Source organism: Diuraphis noxia, unplaced genomic scaffold, assembly GCF_037042655.1.
Source record: "Diuraphis noxia isolate RWA-SAM2 unplaced genomic scaffold, SU_Dnox_SAM2 contig0003, whole genome shotgun sequence".
NCBI lineage: Eukaryota > Metazoa > Arthropoda > Insecta > Hemiptera > Aphididae > Diuraphis > Diuraphis noxia.
The window spans coordinates 23941312-23964256 of NW_028301713.1; the positions used below are offsets into that span (position 1 = coordinate 23941312).

Consider the following 22945-nt stretch of genomic DNA (forward strand, 5'->3'; position numbering starts at 1 on the left):
TTGCATATTCAATAATAAAAGTTGTATCTTTGATTAATAATTCTTAGTTATTGTTTATTATTTATTAATTATTAGATATAAATTTTAATTAATAACTTTTTAAAGTTAAAAGTGAAATTAACCAAGATTTAGAGGTCAATTTTTTTTTTTTTAATGGATAGGTATAAATGCATATTTTAATGATTTTAGAAGCATATTTGTGTATTTTTTAGAGGTATAAGTCCCTTAACCTATAGTCATTATAAAAAATAAACAGACCGATTCCATCTAAATATATTACGGCCATGCCCGTTTTTTCTCTAGGTAATAATGAAATTATTATTCAACCATTGTGTATATCATTATATTATATGTGTATTATAATACCTAACATGACATTTTAATCAAACAAACAAATAAATAATTAAATATAAGTATATATATATTATATATAGATACGTTGTTCGTATATTATGTACAGGTACGAGGGTACGACCCAATAATATTACTCGTATACCGTTTATTTTTATTTAGCTTTTTTTAAGCATTGCGAGGGCGCTCCCGCACACAAAAGCCGCCGCTTGTGATCGCTTATATATATCATATGTGTGTGTGTGTGTGTGTGTGTGTGTGTGTGTGTGTGTGTGTGTGTGTGTGTGTGTGTGTGTGTGTGTGTGTGTGTGTGTGTGTGTGTGTGTGTGTGTGTGTGTGTGTGTGTGTGTGTGTGTGTGTGTGTGTGAGTGCTTATAATATAAATACATATAATATATATATATTATATATGTTCCAGCCACCAAAAGCCACGCCGGCTTTGCCCGCCCAGTACGTGTCCGAGTGTTCGTGACACGTCCATTAGCGGAATTCTGTTGTGTCATACACATAAACACACCGCGCCACCGCCGTCGCCGTCGTTTCTGCGAGTTATTAGTTTTGGCTGCAACTCCTGCGGTTGATGTGCTGCAGCAGCAACAGCAGCAGCGACGACGCCGGCGGGGTGCGGTGTGGGCAAGAGGTAGGTGTGTGTGTGTGTGTGTGTGAGAGTCAGAGGTGGTGGAAGCGGCGGTTGTGACGTGGGTTTTGCGCGGGCGGGCGTGTGCAGCACAGTAAAGGAAATACGTCAGTATACAGGGTGGGTGGGATGGAGGTGACATGTATTTTATTCGGCTCCGAAGAAGTTTTCGGGGCGCCGCGCGGTGAATGCGAGTACGCGGTTTGTACGCGCGACATTTTCTTCCGTCGTTTAAATATAATATTATATATTTATATGAACATTGTAAAATGTATGTATATAGGTATAGCGATAATAATAATATATTATGAAATATTAAATATGAAGGGTGGTACATCCCTATCGGCGCGACCCAAACGGTTTTGACATCCGACAAGAAAATTTAACTACATAATTTACACGCATAAAAATGTTTAATGAAATACCAACACAATATATTTTCAATTCGGAATAAGTTTTCTGGGCCCCGAACCCGTGAGCTTCGACGCTTCGAGTGTTCTCGCGGTTCGTCATATATTCTGCAGGCGCAACACACTCGCCACGTTTAAATAACGATAAATAATATATGCGGAGTGATTCACCAAGCATCCCTCTGTTTTTCTTCAATTAAATTAAAGTTTTTCAAAATCTGATTTTTGGAATCTTTATAAATACTCAAAGACTATATTTTCAAATTCTTGAGATTTTTTGAACCACTTAGTGTTTTGTGGTAATACAATCTTTTTGTTTTCAAATGAGAACCCCCCCTCCTTTTTTACTTTAAATTATTTGGCAGATAATTTTTATATACATTTTGATGTGTTGAAATCAAAATTCTAACAAGTAATTTTTGAGTTATTTAACTTTGTGTTTTAAGGATAAAAGGTCAATGGTTTAGGTTTATAAGATATGTGGTCTAAGGTGGATTTGAAAATATTAGCCATTAATATTAATCTATCAACGAAATAATTAGTAAAAATGACTTAAGTATCATATTAAATACTAGTTTCAATAGTATGTAAAAGGATTTTTCACGATTATTATCATTAGATCAAATATTTGAATAACCAGGAAACTCCTCGTTCAAATTTTGAATTCGGTACATCCAAATTCTCAAAAAAATTATTCACTGAATAGTTTACAGTAAAAAAGGGGGTACTCATTTGAAAAACAAAAATTTGTATTGTCACAAGATACTCCTTAAGTATCAACTATCAAATCTCAAAAATTTGAATATATGGTCTATGATGACTGATGAGTATAATATTTTTAAAGATTGCAAAAATCAGATTTTGAGTAACTTCATCATTATTACAGAAAAAAAAGAGGGTGAGCATGCTTGGTTAATCACCCTGTATACAGATACCAGCTAACACATAACGATAATGTTATGAATACATGCGCATAAACAGGATATTTTTTTAAAAGGGAAGGTTAATTTAATAATTAAATACAACTCGTGGGGGACGGGAACGGGTTAGGTTAGTCTATTTTATTGCGTCTAAATAGACGTAATTATTAATTTATAAAATTATTACATGTTATATTTATTAAAAATAGTAAGACTTTCGCTATATTATGTTATTTGTTAAGCTTTAATAAAAATATATGATAATTTTTTTTACATGTAAAAAGAAAAGTAACTTTTAACTTTTAACTTGACTTACATTTTTCTGTATTAACTTAAATTAACGAGTTTAAGTAATTAGTAGTTACCTAACTTGCCCAGCGTCCATAGCTATATCATGGAGGTTTTTAAGAAGAAAAAACGTTCTTCTCATACTAATCGAACAATAATAATATATTCAGGCACGGTCCGTTAGAAAGTTTTCGTGTGACTATTAATATACGCGCTCACATGTTAAGTCACACAACCCAGGTGCACACCATGTGAGCCGAAAGTCTGCGCAGCTATATAGGTACATGTGGCAGACCGATCGAATATAAGAACTGATTTTATTTGGCGGCGAGGCCGTCCCGGACAATCTAAAATTGTACAAACAAATCCAAATTGCAGGAACGTCGTCGCAATGTTATAAACCAGCGCGTTTCTCGACCTGTGGTACGCGTACCACAAGTGGTATATGGCGCGGTAATAACTCGTTGGCGGTACGTGAAGAAAAAATCTCTCCTTATGAAAACATCGAATCATTATTCAAATTAAATACTACTTGGTTTATTGTGCGATATTAATAATATAAATAATATAATATTATTGTAGTAAATCATATTTGGATTTTGTAGTTTTTACGCATTAAACGCTTATATATAATATTGTTATAATTTTGAAGTTCTTAGTATACTATAAAATTCGACGCATGCGTGAAATAACGTATAGGTATGATAAAAAAAGTCTACAAAAATAATAATTTTCCCGCGAACCTTTTTGATGTACGAATAGTATATTGCCCCCTGGTAATTTGAGTTCAAGACCTTCGTGTTTTATAGAATCCAATTGATTGTAGTGCTTTTTTAAAATATGCGAGTTCTAAATTGAGGTCATTAAGACATTAAAATCTTCAAATAGTTTTTGTTGTGTACAGGCAATTTTTTTTAGTCTCACTTCTGATTATTGTGTTATGGCATTTTTGCAGCTGTAGTAGAGCATCATCAAAGTCCTATACCATCACTAATTTATACCGTATAATGATATGTAATTATTGATTCAAATAGCGTTGTAAATACCTATTATTATTCTCTGAGCCTATATTATAATATATATATATCGTTGTGATTATTCGCGGATATTTTCGAAAACATAACTTTTAACTATATTTGAAATAATAATATAATATTATATAGTTTTGAATTTATTATTACTACTTGAAGTGTTCTTTCACACACAAACACACATGCACTCGTTCTACGTTCCTCCTCTTTCGCACCCGTTCATCGCTTTATCTCGCTCGTCATTTCTCCTCTCTCGCGAAACAATATTCCCTCGTACTCCCTGCGGACCTCAATTTTCTCTTTGTCATCGCCATCATCACACTGTCAATCAGCCTGTCTAAAGTTTGAAGTCAAAATTAACGGGAGGAATTCTTGCCGCGGCGGTTGCGCACCGTCGGCGGCGGGTGGGCAGACGAACAGCACAACCGGAATGTTTGATCCGCGTGATGTGGGGGGAAGTGCATTTATAGAGATAAGAACGGATACGTGCCTGGTAGTCGTTCGCAGGACTTGACACGGATCACGGCGTTTGTTTATTTTTCTAATGGCACTGGTAAACATATTATTGTTGACGTAGCTCAGTGTGTTTTTATATGATAACACGACCGATGTCGTTATATATGTATAGGTATATAAGCTCTCTTCCGCAGTTTTCAAACGTAAATACAATATAATACGCGGATAAAAATCGACGACGAGTGAAAAAGAACAAAAACTAAATACATTATACATGTCATATGTATTACGTATGTACAGTGTACAGTGTACACCCATCGCCAATGTGCTACCACAGTGACCTACACACAACACACTATACCGCACTCATTTATCGCGTGCATCAGAAATACAAATTAATGTTCACGATGCACATTACGCGCTGCACATCGCATATAATATTATCGTCTATATTTTAGATTCTGAGCGGAGCGATGAATGTATTGATTTTACAATGATGTGTGTGCAGTGTGTGTACACCATAGTTTATAGAAATAGTGCTTCGATTTTCAACTTCAGTAGCTTTTCCGGTTGGAAAGTGAATCTAGTTGATGCATTGAGGAGATCAAATTTTCAAAGCAACGGGAAGAACAAAAAAAAAAGTTAAAGAAAAACAGGAATTTATACGTTAATCAATTTTTGAGAAAATCGAAATTAGATATTAGTGTAACCCTAAAAAAAATTACCGTAGAAACATAGAATTTTCACTGAATATTTAAAGAAATTTGAAATTTTCAATATTTTTAGTTTATTTTTTTTATAAATGACAATAAAATTTTAATCATTGGGTAAAACAGTTTCAAAATTTAATACAAGGCTTATAATATATTGTCACAACAGTAGTTAAAAAATATTAAAAATAGATAATCACAATTTTTTTTTAATAAGCACTGAAAATTCGAATTTTGACAAAAAATATAAAAATTACGAAAACTTACAATAAATTTGGAGTTAGAAATTCATAAAAATGTATCTTTTTAAATCTAAGACTCAAGTCATAAGTACTACTGTTGGGTAGTTTCTTAAATTAATGTAAATTCAAGTTAAAAAATGCATATAATTATCGCATATAGGTATGCTTATTGTAAATTACCTTACAGATTATATATTTTCCAAATAAATGTTAAAAAAAAATATTTGAAAATTTAATACAAGATTCTTCACGAGTTATCCCACTTTTATGAAATAAAAAATGTCTTAATAATAAAACTTAATTTTTAAAAAAACCAAAATATTGATATACCTATACCTATTACATATCTTAAATTCAGGGCTTGAAATCAAAATAAACAATTAGAATTAGAATTTTTCTTGTTGATATTTGTTTTTCAGTTTTTCAAATATTTCTTAACATATAAGAATAATACGTTTCAGATCTTTGTTCTTTATTCAATGAGGGACTTGGTCTAAATTTATATACATTTAAAAAAAATTACACGTTCCAATTCAACTAAGTTATTAAAAAAAATTGCGGTTTTACAATAATACCTTTTATTATACATTTAAACAACAGCCAGGCCTGTGAAATATGAACTAAACGTAAATCAAATAATAATACCTTCTTACTATTAGCAACCCTTAGTAGAAATAAACTATATAACAATTTTAAATAAGTTTTTTTAAATTTCAATTAACGGTGATTTTCGTTCACGTTACATAATTTTTCAAGTATTTTTTAATTATTATTTTAATTTAATTTTGCAGGAAACATCTTTAAGCTTCGTTCCAATCAAAAGAACTAGTTCCGGGAACCCATACCTTTTAGAACGAGTTTCTTCTCATCAGTGGTTTTACTTAGGTATTTTTTTTTTTTTTTTTTTATGGGAACACGCGGTAACATAGACCATTGGGTGTGGGGTGGTACGGTAGGGGTTATTTTTGTATTTGTTTGTAGGTTTTTAAGTGGGTAGGGTTGTAACGCGTGTTTATGTATGTGTGGCAAGGATATGTTGCTAAAAATCCCGGGTGGTCACCCATCCGGGAGCTAGCAACTGCGGCCGGTACGTACGCTCAATGCGTTTCCGCAGATTGAGCGTACGACCGCACTTCACCAAGCCACTTACTTAGGTATTACTAATGATTTGATCACGTATATTGGACGAGATGAGTAGTATATTTTAGCTCTTCTTTTAATATCGGGTGGATATTATAATTTTTTCATGTAAAATTTGACATATTTTCTCAGTTTCTCGATATATTATTATGTATTTTATAATATGTTTTTGTAATACCGCGGTACACAATACGTGATATTTGAAAATAAATCGACGCACAGCTGTTTCACAACTCTACGACGACGAGATTTCATCTATCGCGAAATTAGCGTAAATCTGTTGACTTTACGACCCATAATAATTTATATTACCGTTCGGAATATGAATGTATAATATGTGTATAATGTATATATGTATACCGGTGCATTGTACCGTCGCCACCGCCGCATCGTGCAACAGAAGTTCCTAATCGATTCCTGTAAAAATTGGTTGCATCTGGGAAGTTAAAGTTAAGCTGTGACCGGTCGACCGATACCGTTAACGTGCACCTGAGCTCCATCACACCATGCTAAATAACCCTATATATATATACACCCGCCATCGCTCCTAATCCCTTGCTATCCATTCGCAACCCCTCGCCGCCGTCACGCAAGCTGCTGCCACCGTTCCCGTCATCCTTCAACATTAATAACATATCCAGATACCACTTTAATATATATATATATATATCATATATATAGGTATATATATATATATCATATATATAGGTATATATATATATACATATATATATATATCATAGCCTTAAGGTGTATATATTTATAGGAGGTGCACCCACTTTACAATAATCGTTGTCACGTTTCGAACACACAACAAAAATGGGATACGATCATATTATGAGTTTAGTACGTAAAACACACCGAACGCGAATATTATTGCGATACACCGAAAATTATCCCAAAAATATTCCGCCGATATAAGCCACTTAGCAGTAACAGGTAATTCCATTTTCGTCAAAATGTAGAGTGTGGTGTCTATCGATAGGTATTTTAATTCTCTATCGATTATCGAATAACAAAAATTAAGGGATTTTTCAATAGAAATGTAGATAAATCGATAAGAAAATTACTGTGAAGGTGCAGATATTCACTTATAAATTCATTAAGATTAGAAACAAATAAGCATATGTACAGTATTAAATACTAATACTAGAAAAAAAAAATCAGTGTGTGATCTGTAATTACTGCTTTTATTTCCGACAATATTCAAATTGTTGATTAAAATTTATTATTGGTCCTGAAATATAATTTATATTTATAATGCAATTAACTTAAAAAGGAATAATATTATCTTTATTAAAACAACAACAAAAAATTACATTTAATGTGTTCTGTCTTCTGTGCACTCACAAAGTTTGTATTTTGAATTTCATATATTATTTAAATTAGATTATATCACGTGTACATTTTAATATTAAATTAATTTGAGTTTATCTAACATTAAAATGTACATGTGATTACAGCTCATTTAAATATCCATAATTTTAAAACACACATGCGATATTTTATTAAAAGTATGATCGAATCCTGCGGGGGTAAGGAACGGACATAGATTTTCTGAAAAAATTTGTTCGCGATTTTAGAGAGATAATTTGAGCTATGGATCTTTCGAGCAGCTTCACGGGGGGTTTTATTCCAATATTTAGTAGGAAATAAAATAGCAACGTGTCGCATAATTCGTTAGGATGGGTGATGGAGCACTAATTAGTACTTAAGTAATAACTATATAGTATTTGTTTGGGAAATTTCCAGAAACAACCTATTCTGCAGGTTCGTTATGACAATTTAATTAATAATGACGTCTGTGTGTCGTTTCGATGTGGGTATTCGCCGATCGATCATACAATCAATTTACGGGGATAGGTAAATTGAGTCCGAGATAAGTTTGGTACATTTTGAAAGCGGTAAATTGAGTCCCGGGGATAAATAGGCAGTAGGTAATTTGAGTCCCGGAAAAAATAAGGCAGTAGTTAATTTGAGTCCCAAGGAAAAACGATTTATATGCATTTAAAATTTAAAAATGTGCACTATAAAATTTTTATTTGTGATTTGTGAACAATTCATTGACTGCATGTATATGATTTTTGAAAATGCATGTTGCTATTTTAAAAACTATATACATGCAGTCAATGAATGTCCACAAATCACAAATAAAAACTTTATAGTGCATATTTTTAAATTTTAAATGCATATAATATATAAATCGTTTTTCCCTGGAACTCAAATTATCTACTACCTTTTTTTTTCTGGGACTCAACTTACCTACTACTTATTTTTCCCCGGGACTCAATTTACCGAGTTAGGGTAATTTGGGACTCAATTTACTAACCCCGCAATCTACAACCGTGGTTGGACAGTCTATACCGCTTGGGTACTGTATAGTATATAATATAACCACGGTACTATAATAATGTATAATGATTATTGTGTACCTATACTTCGTTACGGGGTTATTCCCATTTATGAGAGTGCTAAATGCTAACATTACATTATTAATAAAATATTAATTTCTTTTTAATTGATTATTATTATTATTATTATTAGGCGTGTATTACTGTATTAGTTTGACATACGATTTGTAGGAACGTCCGGACTTGTATAGTGCACAGTGCACCCCATATGGCTTATTTTATTTTTGACTCAAATAAAAATGCTTTTTAATTAACAGTGTTAATATAAATTATTAAATTATTAAAAATAATTTTAGCATTATTTTGCCTTATCCCTTTATTGTTAATTATTCTATAGCACCCATCGCGGATGTACATTTAAGTGAGTCATGGCTTAGACATTATAGTTATATATGCCAGTAAATCGTTCAAAAATTAATTTTCCTACATGATATTATTTACTAAAATTGTGTTGGAAAAAAAATTCATAAATTACAGTATTAATCCGAAAGTCGAAAATAAACGAATAACTAATATTAAAACACTATATTATGTTATGTATTATATTTACAAATTCGTTTTTGGTCTTAAATATATGTGTGTGTGTGAATGTGTAGGTATAGTATATTTCATTTGATATAGGTATATAAATGTTCGGAATACTCTTTTTATTATATGCAATATGCGTATAATTGTTTTCACATTGTACAATGGTAGGAAATGGTAGGCAATTAAAATTAAAAAGGTGGACTATTGTTTTATTTTTATTTTCGAGTATAAAAAAAATGTAAGGGAAAACCAATTAATGTGTGCAGATGTTTACGGTTTACCTAATATATTTAATATTTATAATAAATACTCCGAAGTATATATTCTAATAAAAAGTTTATTTCAAGATAAATTTAACAATCACAAATAGGTACCTATGACAATTCTATGCATATTTCAATATTTATAAAATACGAGTATCTATTGAAGAATTCAAATTTGGGAAATATTATGTTGAACTTAATTATACCAACGCGCTGTGCACTAGTGTGATCGTTAGTAAGCGTGCACACCTATATGGTTAAATATCCGTAATGTAACATTCACCCATTACTAGAGCGTGGATTTTTATGCACTTATAAGTATCGAAATATGCCATATAACATGCAGTAAAAATCATGAAAATATGCAAAATATATGCAGTTAAAATCATAAAAATATATAAAAAATATGCAGTCAAAATCATGAAAATATGTAAAAAATATGCAATTATTTTTATGTATTTAAAATTTACAATAAAACTTATAATAATTAATTATTTAAATATTTAATAAAAACAAATTTAGGGAATTTTCTGAAATACTTAATTTATTTTTAAAATTGTATTTATTATTAAAATGAACAATCAAATGCATTTCAAGTTTTTCTTCTGTGAAGCTGTACCGTTTATCGGTTAACATAATATTTTTAAAGACTGAGAACGAACGTTCGACGTCAACCAAAGTTATTGGGGCATATTTGAAACAACTTATATATATATATATTTTTTTTCTTAGAAACGGAACCACGGAATACACATTTTCAATTTCGTATCTAATTTTTTTTCTTTCATATTTTATTGTTATCATTAGAATAGTAATATTTATTCGGGGCGAGAGTAAAAATAATTACAATCGTTGCGCCAATAAAACGATATCTGCGGGAGGTGAACGGCATAATATCGAGAATTATTATTCGAAGAGATATCCAAATGACTGGAATGCGACGTTATGTAAATATAAATATATATATAATATTATGTTTGTGAACAAGACGCGGTTTTTTTTATGGTTTCGAAATCGGTATTGGTTTCGGAATTGTTTTTTAATTTTCAATAAAACAAAACGAAGAAATAAAAATATAAAAGTCGTATATTAATTAACCGAATTCCGCGTGCTTGGAAATAAATTGAAAAAGTTCAGCTGTGCCCAATGCAAGCACCGCCGGTGGCCCAGAACCGGCGCGCATATATCGCGGAACCTCCGTAATGGTGGTAGGTGGTTGGGGTGCGGCGGCGACGGCGGCTGGCCGGGCGCCAGAGGGTCTGCAGTGTTCTGCTTGGCGAATAATCAATTCGCTATTTAGATGACACTCGACAAACCGTCGAGTTCCAAATATTAAATACACACCAGTTCCGTCCCCCCGCTCTCCGACCGCCACCCTCACAGCGGATTTTCTTCGGCCATCACCCTCCCCCCACCCCACATGTCGTTGCCTGCACCTCCAACGAGACGTGTTTAATCTTGATAGATGACGTCCCAGCAGTGCGTGTACATAATATATTATTATTATCATATCGTTTTTACGCCGTATGTAAACGATATAATGATATATTCTCTTTCTCTTCTCACTTTAATATCGTAGGTATAAGTAGTTTTGTATTGATGCAGTTTATTGAAATAATATACTAATATATGTATGTTTTGAAAAACTATCGCTACGTTTCGCAACCTCCCCAAATATACGCAACTCGCTCACTGCTGTATGAGACGTAGCAAAATCACAGTACGCGAGTATATTGATACACAGTTCTGAATTCTGATCGTAACAAAATAGATAAATACTATATTCACAGTCGTATAATAGTTTTTCAGTGTAATATGCGCATCTCCTTCACCTCTATCCCGCATGTCTTAGTTCTTTAATTATATAATTGGTTAATTTTTATATCTATTTTATTTATTGTTGCGAGTCGACCTTGATGATTTTTCTGATTGGTTTGGTGCACTGGCGGTTGTCACATATTTTTTCTCAGTGTAAAGTTTTTACGCATTTTCCAGGATCTAATCTTTGGTGGTTAAATATGTTTAGCGTATCACGATTGTGTTTTAGATCTTGATAAGTTCACTCCAACCTCCTTGTTTCGAAGGTTACGTATTTGTTTATCTATTTTTATTGAACAAACCATATTATTAGAAGTTTAATTGCTAGTAAATTATTGTCTTGGAACCGTATACAAAACTATATATATCCAATCATCAAGTTTCATTACCTAATGAAATAATCTGAACATCACATGTCATGTTTTTTTGTCGAATGTCCTCTGATAGTATCGTGAACTCTATACGCCTGAAAGCTTTATTCCCATTATAATGCTTTAGCAGTCCAGCGAGAGTTAGAAATATTGATAAATTTAAAATGCACATATATGCGTATATCCAGATAATACATTTCCGTGCACATTCTTTCAACTGCATGAATTCGATGGTTCGGAAAAGTTATTGAGTACCGTTTATTTCGAGGGAATGATATACCTCGATTGTTTTTTCAGACTAATATTTTGCATTCCCAACACAATTCTTTTCCAACACGCCACCCAATTTTGCAATCACATAATAATAATATAATATAATAAATTTGGCTAGGTACCTCTATAAATTCTAACTATGCTAGAAATATATTTTATTTCAACCAAATAGCCGAATTGTGCGTTATTACAACTTACAGTCCAAATTTTGGTATTGTCTTTTTTTCAAAATCAAGTTATACCTAGGTATTATATTTATATTTAAAAAATGATGGGGAATTCAAATAATAAATATTAATTCTGCTGTATCTGCAATATTTTATAGCGTAACACCGTTTTGAAAAAGTACTTTCCCCCCCCCCCCCCAAAAAAAAAAACCATCGTAAAATTAAGTGAAAACGTGCCATTTCGCTTTTTTATATTAGTTATAATTTCATGTCTTGTCGTCTAAATATAATTATAAGTATAATTTTTGATCCGATGCCATAATATGACATTCGCGGATACAATAAGTTGAATTGTCGTGAGGGATGAATGGGTGCACGGTAGGTACACATGTTCAAGACCTTGTATTATTATATTTCAATTTGATATTCCAATTTATTCTAGTATAATTATTATTATTTTATGTTTTGTCATTTCTATAATGATAAGTGCCTATGGCAGTACCTATATAATTTTTGTAATTAGAAAATTATATTCTTGTAATGCAATAATATATTACCGTCGTGATGGGTGGAAGGGTGGCAAAGTTACTTTCGACTTCTGTGCATACCAATCCTGCGAACTCAACGGCTCAAACTTACACTTTTGATCTCATAATCATAAGATCGTGATAAGATCCCATGCATATTCTCTTCGTTGTTGATGAGCAATTTTGCAGTTGTAAAGCGTACGAAACGAGCGCTTATAATTTGTATAATGTAAATCGTACAATCGTGATGCTTACCTGACCATGGAAGATAATTCGTACGAGCCGCCCGAGCGGGTGGGCGAAAGCGCTGAAGGGTTGCAGAGTGCAGTTGAGGGTGGGAAGAGCGACGGCAATAAAACTATGCGGGCGTTATCGCGTAGCAGCGTTTGCAGTGCGAGACAATTCCCAATGATAAACGTTGCTGTGGGGGGCTAAACTTGGCAATAAGCACTGCCGTGATTTTTAATAGCCCCGCCGAAACCTACGAGATAATAAATACGAGATGAAAGCAAAAAAATCCACAATACAATTTATCATAATATATACAGGGTAGAACAGGAAGACGTGACAAACGAATTAAATTTTGTTCTAATCAATAATTTTTTTTTATTTGATGGTAATGTTGTACGCGCGTATTATATAACATTTTTTATTTTTTGATATAAACCTTTTCTTCAAACCAAAGAAGTCAATTTTTAAATCTGGTTTTATGAAAAATGTTGACTGAAAAAATATTTATTGATGCCATATAGTGTACCTATTAAATACGCCATTTATCGGGTGGTTCTGTTACACTCTGTACATAGGTACTATTGAGCGTTTCGGCGACAAGCCGTCTGTCTTTCAACTCACGACGGAATAATAATAAAAATATATAGCATAATGGTAAATCTTTTTTTTTTTTTTTCGATTATTAATAATATTATCAACCGCCTTTAATAATACTAGACGATGATTCATTTGAGTGTCTTCACTATCATTATTACGAAAAGTTTTGACTTTTTAACAATACATTATTTTTACATAGGGTGTTGTCAGTGCAGGAAAATATTTTTTTCTTTACGATTTCCATCTACTTTTTCGAATAACAATAGCCACTAGGTACATTTGTATTTTTTTTTTTATTTCTTCAAAAATGGATGAAAACGACCATTAAAATAAAAATAAAATAAATACTGAGTGTCATACAAATACATTTTAAAGTATTCAAAATTCTTTGCAAGTACGTTTTACAGTATATTAAAATGGCTTTTACATTTATCACTTATTAATTTTTATGATTATTTATAAGCATTTAAATTAAATAATTTATGAATAATTGACCAATCTTTAATTGGTGTAAAAATCTCAGATGTCACATAATTTACCTCCCTCTCTCAGTTCTACGTATAAAACATATACAAATCACATTTACAAAGGATATTTATTTTTTATTTTTTAAGTTATCTTAGAGTAAAATCACCCATCACAAAAACAATAAAGAAAAATTATTTTGAGTGAATGACGTGTTGATTTGTCCAAATTATATTGTCTTAAAACAATATTGAAACATAGGTACATAATTTAAATTTACAATTTTTTTTTTTTGAAATTCGAATATAAATTATGTCAAATAATAATATTATACCTTTAAAAATATTTGTATTAGGCGAATTTATACTCTAAAATTATTAAAAAATCATAAAAAACTATTAGGTGATAGCGATTGATCTATATTTCGCGGGAGTCTGAAGAGAAAACAAATATTGTGCTAATGTCTTTTTAAGTCTTGAATAGCATATAATTCTCCGTCTTACAAACGTATAACATGGACGATTTTACGTTCAAAATAAAATTCGTTTTTCTCTGTAATTTTTAAAATTAAAATAAATTTACCTCTTATGAAATTTAAAAACAAGAACATTATCTAGGGCATCTTGGAGGATTTTTTTGACATTATTATTTTTAAGTAAGTTATAACCATTTTTAAACTGTTTTTTATTTTATTTTAAAACGGTCATAAATTACCTAAAAATAATGATATTGATAAAATCCTCCGAGAGACCCTAGATAATATTATTCCCTTTAAATATTTTAAGGGGTAAATTCAATTTAATTTTAAAAATAACAGTATAAAATGTATTGTTGTGAACATGCCATTTTCCGTGTTGTACGTTTATTAAGACGGAGAAAACAAATGCCTGTGTGCCGTCAGGATTATTATACGCCAAAAGGATCTTATAGTTAATATTATATACAATACAATATACCCAATACCCATCGTACAAACAAAGTTATAATTCACGTAGTCCGTTGCCTACAACTTTCAAAAAAAAATTTGAATTCGTTAATGTATCCGTGCGTATACAATACTCATAAACTTTTTATGTTTTAAACAATTTTCATTCGCCTTTTTTTACATTGATTTAAAGTAATAAACATATTGTATTCAGAGGCGGACTGGTCAGGTGGGATAGTGAGAATAGTCCTACTGGGTCGCCAGCTTTCCAAGGCCGTTCGGGCCAAACTATGTAAATTTTAAACTTTAACTAAAATAAAATAATAATGATTTTCAAAATAAATCTATTTATACCAATATTATAATTTATAATTTGGATTTTAGATAGTATAAAATGGTTATAAATGAAAGTTTTCAACAACAAAGAAATTAATTCAGCCTATAGTTCAGTGGTACTTCTATTTAAAACTTTTGATAACAAGGTAATAAGAATAATAATTTAATTTCGACTCGGGACACATGTTTGTTATTGTACAATTTTGTTGCTGTGTGAATTCATATTAGTGAAATTAGTATGAGTAATAGCTATATCATCCAAAAATAACAATTAATAGTTTAGTACGTACACTGTACAGAATTATCGACTGTTGTCTTGTTGACTGGCGACTGTGACAAAGTACCTACAAATACTTCATCGACAATCGATAAACTTATCCGTTTTTAGACATGCATTATAGAGCATCATTCCTTGTATTTACGTTTATTGTTTTTATTACCGCTTGCAAATTAACATTTTTATGTAATATGAGTTCTAAAAAAACAAAAGGGGGAGCCACCAAAGAACGCGAGAAAAAAATCGAATTACAATTTACAGCTCAATCGTGTCAAAACATTTTAAATGCCAAAAAAACAAATCCTAGTGGCGATATACAGAATTATGTGCTTCATATGAATTTTTTCTTACCTTATCAGTCATTGAAGTTAATTGTGAAAGAACTTTTAGCAAACTAAAGTTTGTTAAAACGATACTTAAGACTAATATGAATCAAGATAATTAAGAAGCATGTGAAAACTCATGTGAAAACTTGATGATGTTCAAATTTCAAATTTTTTTTTATTTAAAGAAAGAAACAGTCCGCGGCAGCTGTGACAATTGAATGCAATATTACATTTTTGTTATTATATGTAGGTACATAATTACATTAATAGTTGACTAATCGTAAACAAACAAACAAAAAAAGAAAAACAAAGACAATGTTGAGTATTCTGAATAAATTGCATATACTAATATACTTTTGTCTATTGATGACTTAAAAGCTAGTTCTAATGTTATGTCTAAAATGTTTTCATTGTAAAAAAAAATTAATTATTTGATTTTTATTAAATATTATAATTATAAATAATGTTTTTTCTCAACTTAATAGTTATTATAATGCAAAATATAAGTGAAGTTATTTTTAAGTACCTACCAGCTTTATAGCTTTATTTGTTACCAAAACGTTAGTCACAATAAATTTTTTACCTGTACATGACACACTGCAGATGATGGTCAACATTTTAAAATACACATGTGTATTGTGTATTATGTATAATAATAATATAATAAGTTAATAGTGTTTTTGTATATTAGACTTTAAAAAATAATAGTGTTAGTCACAGTCATTAAAAAAAAAAAAAAAAAAAAAAAAAAAAAAATGTAATAAGTTAATATGCAACAGTTTTTTGTAAATAATAAGGATTTAACTTGTAGATAGCCTACAACGTTTAATATGATGTATGTTTGACGACAAAATATAAGTACATGAAATCTCATACAACTACCTACCTATAATAACCTAATTTATATTTTAACTATTTAGTACTTAATATTTATATCATAACAATATTAACAACAAAATAATATATATGTAATATGTATATATATTATATAGGCTGCACCTTTCACCACTATTTGGAATACCGGGAAAATCGGGAACTCCGTATTCCTACTGGGCCGGACCAGTGGCGGCCTGGCTAGGTCGGCGAGTCGGCGATCGCCGACTGGGCCTTTGGCTAAATGGGCCCTTACAGCCAGAGCCATTACCCGATTGAGATTATATTATTTTAAATGTTCATAAATAACTTAGTTTGTAGATATTATCTTAAATCGTGTTAGATAGTCGTATTGTGTTATTTTAAAAATAATGAATACCATGCGATAAATACTATAATATATTATATAATATTATAAACCGATAAACAACGGATAAACCACAGTAAAATAAACAGAAAATTGGAACACTATGCCACTATGGTACCTCAAAATTAGTAAAAAATGTAAAACTGTAAAAAGGCCCATAGCCATTTGCATTTGCACATTTGCTATTAGTCTTATTAGTCAGGGGCCTTTTTAAATTCTAGCCGACTAAAAAAAATGAACCCTGCAGGCCGCCACTGGGCCGGACACCCCCCAGTACGCCTTTGATTGTATTGACCAACTAAATTAAAGATTTTTGGAAAAAAATTACAGCTATTATGTTGGAAAAAATGTGTGTACTTTTAGTGAAACAGAAAATTAAAGGTAATGGGTAAAGCGCGGATTTCTATGCAATTGCATATTTTTTTCTTTTAATATTTTTGAATTGTTGTCAGTTATGTCCACGAATCATCATAATTTGAAGCTAATGGTGAAATTTTTTTTTGCATATTTAAAGATTATTGCATATTTTTGCATATTTTGACAAAATTCAAAATGTATTGCATATTGAAGCGAAAATGTAAAAAAATGTATAAAATAATATTTTGTCAAGTAGAAAAATTAAAACTAAATTTCATAGTTACTAAATAATAATTTAAATATATATTTATTTAAACCTTTATAAGATAAATAATCGATTACGACGTAAAGTAATGCAGTGTCAGTCGGTTATCGACATACCACTCGACACTCGGATACATCGGTTAGCTCGAAGATCTTTATCAAGACACGAAAATACTAATATATATATGTATAGGCACTTCCGATACCGTGACGAAATTGTTTTCCATAAAAATATAAAATGTGTCTGAGAAAACAAAATAGTATTATACACATAGCGCTACATCCGCTGTATCCGTGTTATTTTCGTGTAACCACGTGGTCGGCGTTTAAAATTGCCTTATTATTTGGTATTTAATATAACCACATATGTAAATGACCACCTAACCCACGGCGTGATGGTTAAATATTTTCAACTATATTGTGCAACGTGTCATTCGTGTTAACAACCTTGTGTAATGGTGTCTCTACATAATGTGAGGGGGGCATACATGTCACGACCTATACTTGTGTTGTAACCGGCATTACCTCTTTCGGTATCATCATTTTTGTATTTTAGCTTAAAACTTATTGATGAGTTCTAGTTCTAGTTCCTACCCAAGATACCCAATTAATATGGAGACTTGATAATAGCTCAGCGTGTGACTGTGTAAGTGACGAAGAACAAACCATAAAGTAAATTATCATCAAATTCAAGGAGAAGAAATTTAGCCAGAGCGGGGAGATCTATGCAATAACACCAAAGATGTAGTTTTCCAAAGAGACAGTTTACAACCTATATACGCATTTTGTAACTATACTACTTATAATTTTTATACTCTAATATTCAAATGTATTGACTAGTTTTAAATTTTAATATTGTAAGTTCCTCATGTACAACATATTCATCATCATGAAATGTCAGGAAAGGAAATTTAGACAGCACATCGAGGAAATTCATGAAATATAAAACTAGAAGCAATAGATGATCAAGAGCTTAGACGTGCGACTATATAATTCAACAGCCTATAATCTATTATTACAATATTATTATATATTTATATTTTAATATTGCTAATATTATATTTATTTTTTTATAACAGTCCAATCACACGTTGATTATACCGTTAGTTAATTTCATTGTGATGTATATTGTTTATAATATTACTTTAAACATCGTTATGATAGTAATGTCGTTGATTAATTTCAAGCCATACGAATACAAATATATAAATATTATATTATTATTATCAAACTCTATTCACAGTTATCAAAAGTACATAATATAAAAATTAAATTAACTTATTCATACTATGACGTGTACAAAGAAATTTTACCTCGTCATCGAAGCTTTGTGGACACAAAATAAATTAGATTGAAAAATCATTAAAACAAAATCGAAGCAATCGTGCACAGCATTTGCGTGCTGGTCACGACTATTTTCTATTGAGAACTATTTTATATACCTGCGCGCAACTGCTGATCACATGATTCGAATTGACTATATTTGTATACGAACATAACATATTTTTCAGTAGATATATAATATCAGACGAATAACTAGCACTTAAACATCTATAACTACATGACATTACGACCAGTGGTATTTTTAAGGATATATAGATAATAGGTACAGGGTGCAGGTGTAGGTACCGTGGTATACGAAATGTACACCTTAAAATGTTCAAAAATTATGCTACGTCCGTATATTTGTGTTAATAATTTTTTGAAACAAATATCTTAACGATATTGTACGAACATTTATCATGACTAAATAGCATATTGTGTAAACTATTGAATGAAAATTCACTATTTTGTACGTGTTTAATACTGAAAAGAATTATATTCCTAGTGTCGTGATCATGTTTCTCGATAGTACATAATAATTTTAAAATTTGAGAGGGGGGGAAATGGCAAATAAAGAAGCACCGAGACGCAACATTTTTGAATAAGTATTTGAAAACTTATTTAACTAGCAAAATATTTGTTTTTTGGTCAGTACTCTTTATAACATCGACATCTTTCTCAAATATATTATTACCGGCATACCATATTGTTACACGAAATCGAAATAAATTTGTTCAGAACGAAACACGGAAACAGGTGGGTATAATATCGAGATATGGCCGTTCTCCGGGAGAAGGGATGAGACTGCAATATCCTCCCTTGGCTTATTTTTGTCACATTACAAAATAAATCAATGATAATACTTATATTTACCACCAATACGGTGGGGTAAAAAAATCCATCTTTAAAAACATTTGGAATTAAATCATTATACACATTAAATATTATTTACCTAGTTTATTCGATATATTATAATAATATAATATTACTATGATTAATAATTGTAAATGTTTCATTTTATTTTTATTTGCGTTAAATGCTTATATATTGTCATAAATTTTGAATTTGTAATTAATAAAATTCTATATAATATGTACATTTTTGATGAGAAAAAAAAATATTTTTTCGAGTGGTTCACGAAAACGTTCAAACTGTGTAGTTGATACGCTGATACAATAATATTGAGAACCTATGCCTCCTAAAATATACCTATATGATTTCTCAATTTCCTTGCAAAGGACAAATATCCATAGTAGCATATTATACACTACTCAAAGATTTTTTTTTATTAATTAAGACGTGGTCTACAGAGAGCAATCAAAAACGTTGAATCTTTCAAAAAAGCTGAACTGTGCACTTATACACATTTACACAAGTTTTCACTGGTTACAACCATACCATTAACAGCTGTGAACGTTTTGACTCTTAAGTCAAAATTATATTTGTCCTTCTACACTAGTCATCCTAATATATACATTATAAATATATATATATATATACTTCATTGATGTGTCACTTGTAGTTCAATCTGAGACAACGAGAAGTACATTCAATATTGATGTAAAGTAAAGCATTCCAAACAAAACAAAAATAGTAAAAAAGAAGCATTTATATAAGAGAATAGACAACAGACCTTGAACAATATGAAATAAACAGTTTGACTTCGATAAACTGTTTTAGGTTTTTGCCAACTCAATTATCAATTTAAAACAAAAACATTGTATCGTGTATCTAACGCAAATATATATATATAATATATATTTGGGAGACGGCTCAGCCAACTTCCTCGTTGTATCTGCTGAGTGTAACACTAATAGACTGATAGAGTGATAAGAGTGTAAGAGTGAATGGAGTGATTGGGCCGCAACTTACCAACACTGCTCCTTTTTGGAGGTCCTAGGATTTCCGTATAGAGGTGTTCTAGTAAATTATTTTATTTTATTTCGTTTCCATATATCAGCGATAATCTGTTGAAAATTTAAAATATGTTTTTGCTGGATTTGAATTTTGCATGTGGAGTGTGTATAAATGGAGGGTCTTCATTGGCCATCAAGAAATCGCGTGGTCTAGATTTGTTCAATTTAATTTAATTTTCTATTTTTACTATTTGTGGACCACTTGTCGGTTATTCTTTTTAATTTGCAATGTTTTTGGTTCTATCTTCTATATTATTGATACTATTATGCGTCGATTCCGTAGCGGTTTTAGTTGTATATGACATACAACATAATTATTATGTAATATAACGACGAAATTGACGAAAAACACTGTCGATTGGTATAATATTAAATTTTAAATTAATAAATCAATTTTTTATCGAGATCAAAAGTGGTGACGATATTTTTTTCCAAACCGAAAATTAATATGGATTTCTGCTGCAAAAAGTCGCATAGGGTGTTCGGGAGAAACCATATAATACGTATAAGGCTCAGACTACAAAATCGGCTGCCGATACGTCACGACATTTTGTTTTACAATCATCCCTCCCCCGATACGAACGAAATAAAAATAAATAATTAACAACCACTATAAACTTGATAAAAAATAAAACGGATTGAAATTGTGTGACGAAAAAGGCAATTATTATTATAATTGTTGGTCGGGTGACACGTAAAACTTTATTGCAGTGGTTTGAGTCTGAGGACAATGTCAAAAGGTAGTGTGCCATTATATATATTATATATTTTAAGTATGCGTGTAGGACTTAAGAGGCAAAGTTGGGGCCCAAGGATCCGCTTTTGGAATTACTTTCTAAACTTTAATTAATAACTTTGGCCACTACCGACACTACAACTACAACACCTATAACCACCATCAAAGTATTTGTATTTATAACACCTACATTAATATAATATATATATATATATATACCACAAAGCATATATAGTGTACCAAACCTGTACCACTAATATTAAGGAGGGAGGTAATGGTGAGTGGACTACCTATACATATACATATATATGGATTTCAGATAAATCATGTTTGGCACGCGGAACGACGGCGGTGGCGGAGGCAGTAATATGCGAGCGGGGGTGTAGGGTGTTGGACTTCTGGGGAAAAGGGTTTACAATCGGCCGAACATTATAATAAATTTTAGGTTTTAATAAATGCAAGAGAGAGGTGGTGTGGTGTGAAAGTTATTGGAAAGAGACCAAGAATGGCGCAATATTTTACTAAAGAACGTCAATCGCAGGTGTTGAAGAGCGGAGGGGTATATGCACGTGTAACAGACGTGCTGGCTTCAATTTGCCTTATATAATAATATTTTGCTTTTTTTATTATTATTATTTTTTTCCTTATTACAAAACTTGACACTTAATTTTCGTCCACAGCGCTGGTTTTACAACTTACATTCACTTAATATCTCGATTTGTATATGTATACCACGTGCTCCTGCAAGCTGCACCAGCTATTCCGCGTTTTTATGCAATTGACGGCGACGGCGCGGCGGCTCGGCCTAAGTTTAATATTATTGTATAAAATATATGATAATTCTCTGTGCGTATCGAAAAACCTTGAAAATTTTTAAAATTTAAATCTTAATTTAAGCAATGAACTTATTCAAACCATTCTACCGTATATAACTCTTGGCTTTTATAATAATATGTTATTAACATTATGAAAATAATATAAATTATAATATACTATGACACTATGTGATATTTGCAAAATAAATAAGTATAATATTAAATAACACGAATAAGTTATGGAATATCATTAGAAATAAAATAAGTTGACACACCGGCTTTGATTAGAAATTTAGAACTATTCTTTGCATTGATTCACCATTGAATTGAAATTCAACACATCTATTACATGAAGGCTGCAGTAATTTACAGTGAATTCCCGATAGCTGAGTAAACTCTAACTTAACTATATAGCAGTATGACTTCCCTTGTTTTTTTTTAAAAACAAAATATAAATAATATCTTGATATCGACAATAGTGAATAATAACTGTTTACTATAGTAGGTAACTACTATAACGAGGGACGTACATAACTGGGATATAATTAGATATTCTGCGCTTAAGAAGAGAAACGTAAAACTATGAAATTTCAA

At 31.0% G+C, this 22945-nt stretch overlaps 1 protein-coding gene across 7 annotated transcripts in view; it reads right to left on the bottom strand.

The window, feature by feature from the left end:
* The window catches only part of LOC107165820 (transcriptional corepressor CBFA2T3-like), a 69278-nt gene that overhangs the window by 33396 nt on the left and 12937 nt on the right, over positions 1–22945 (bottom strand). The gene's annotated exons all lie outside the window — the stretch shown is intronic.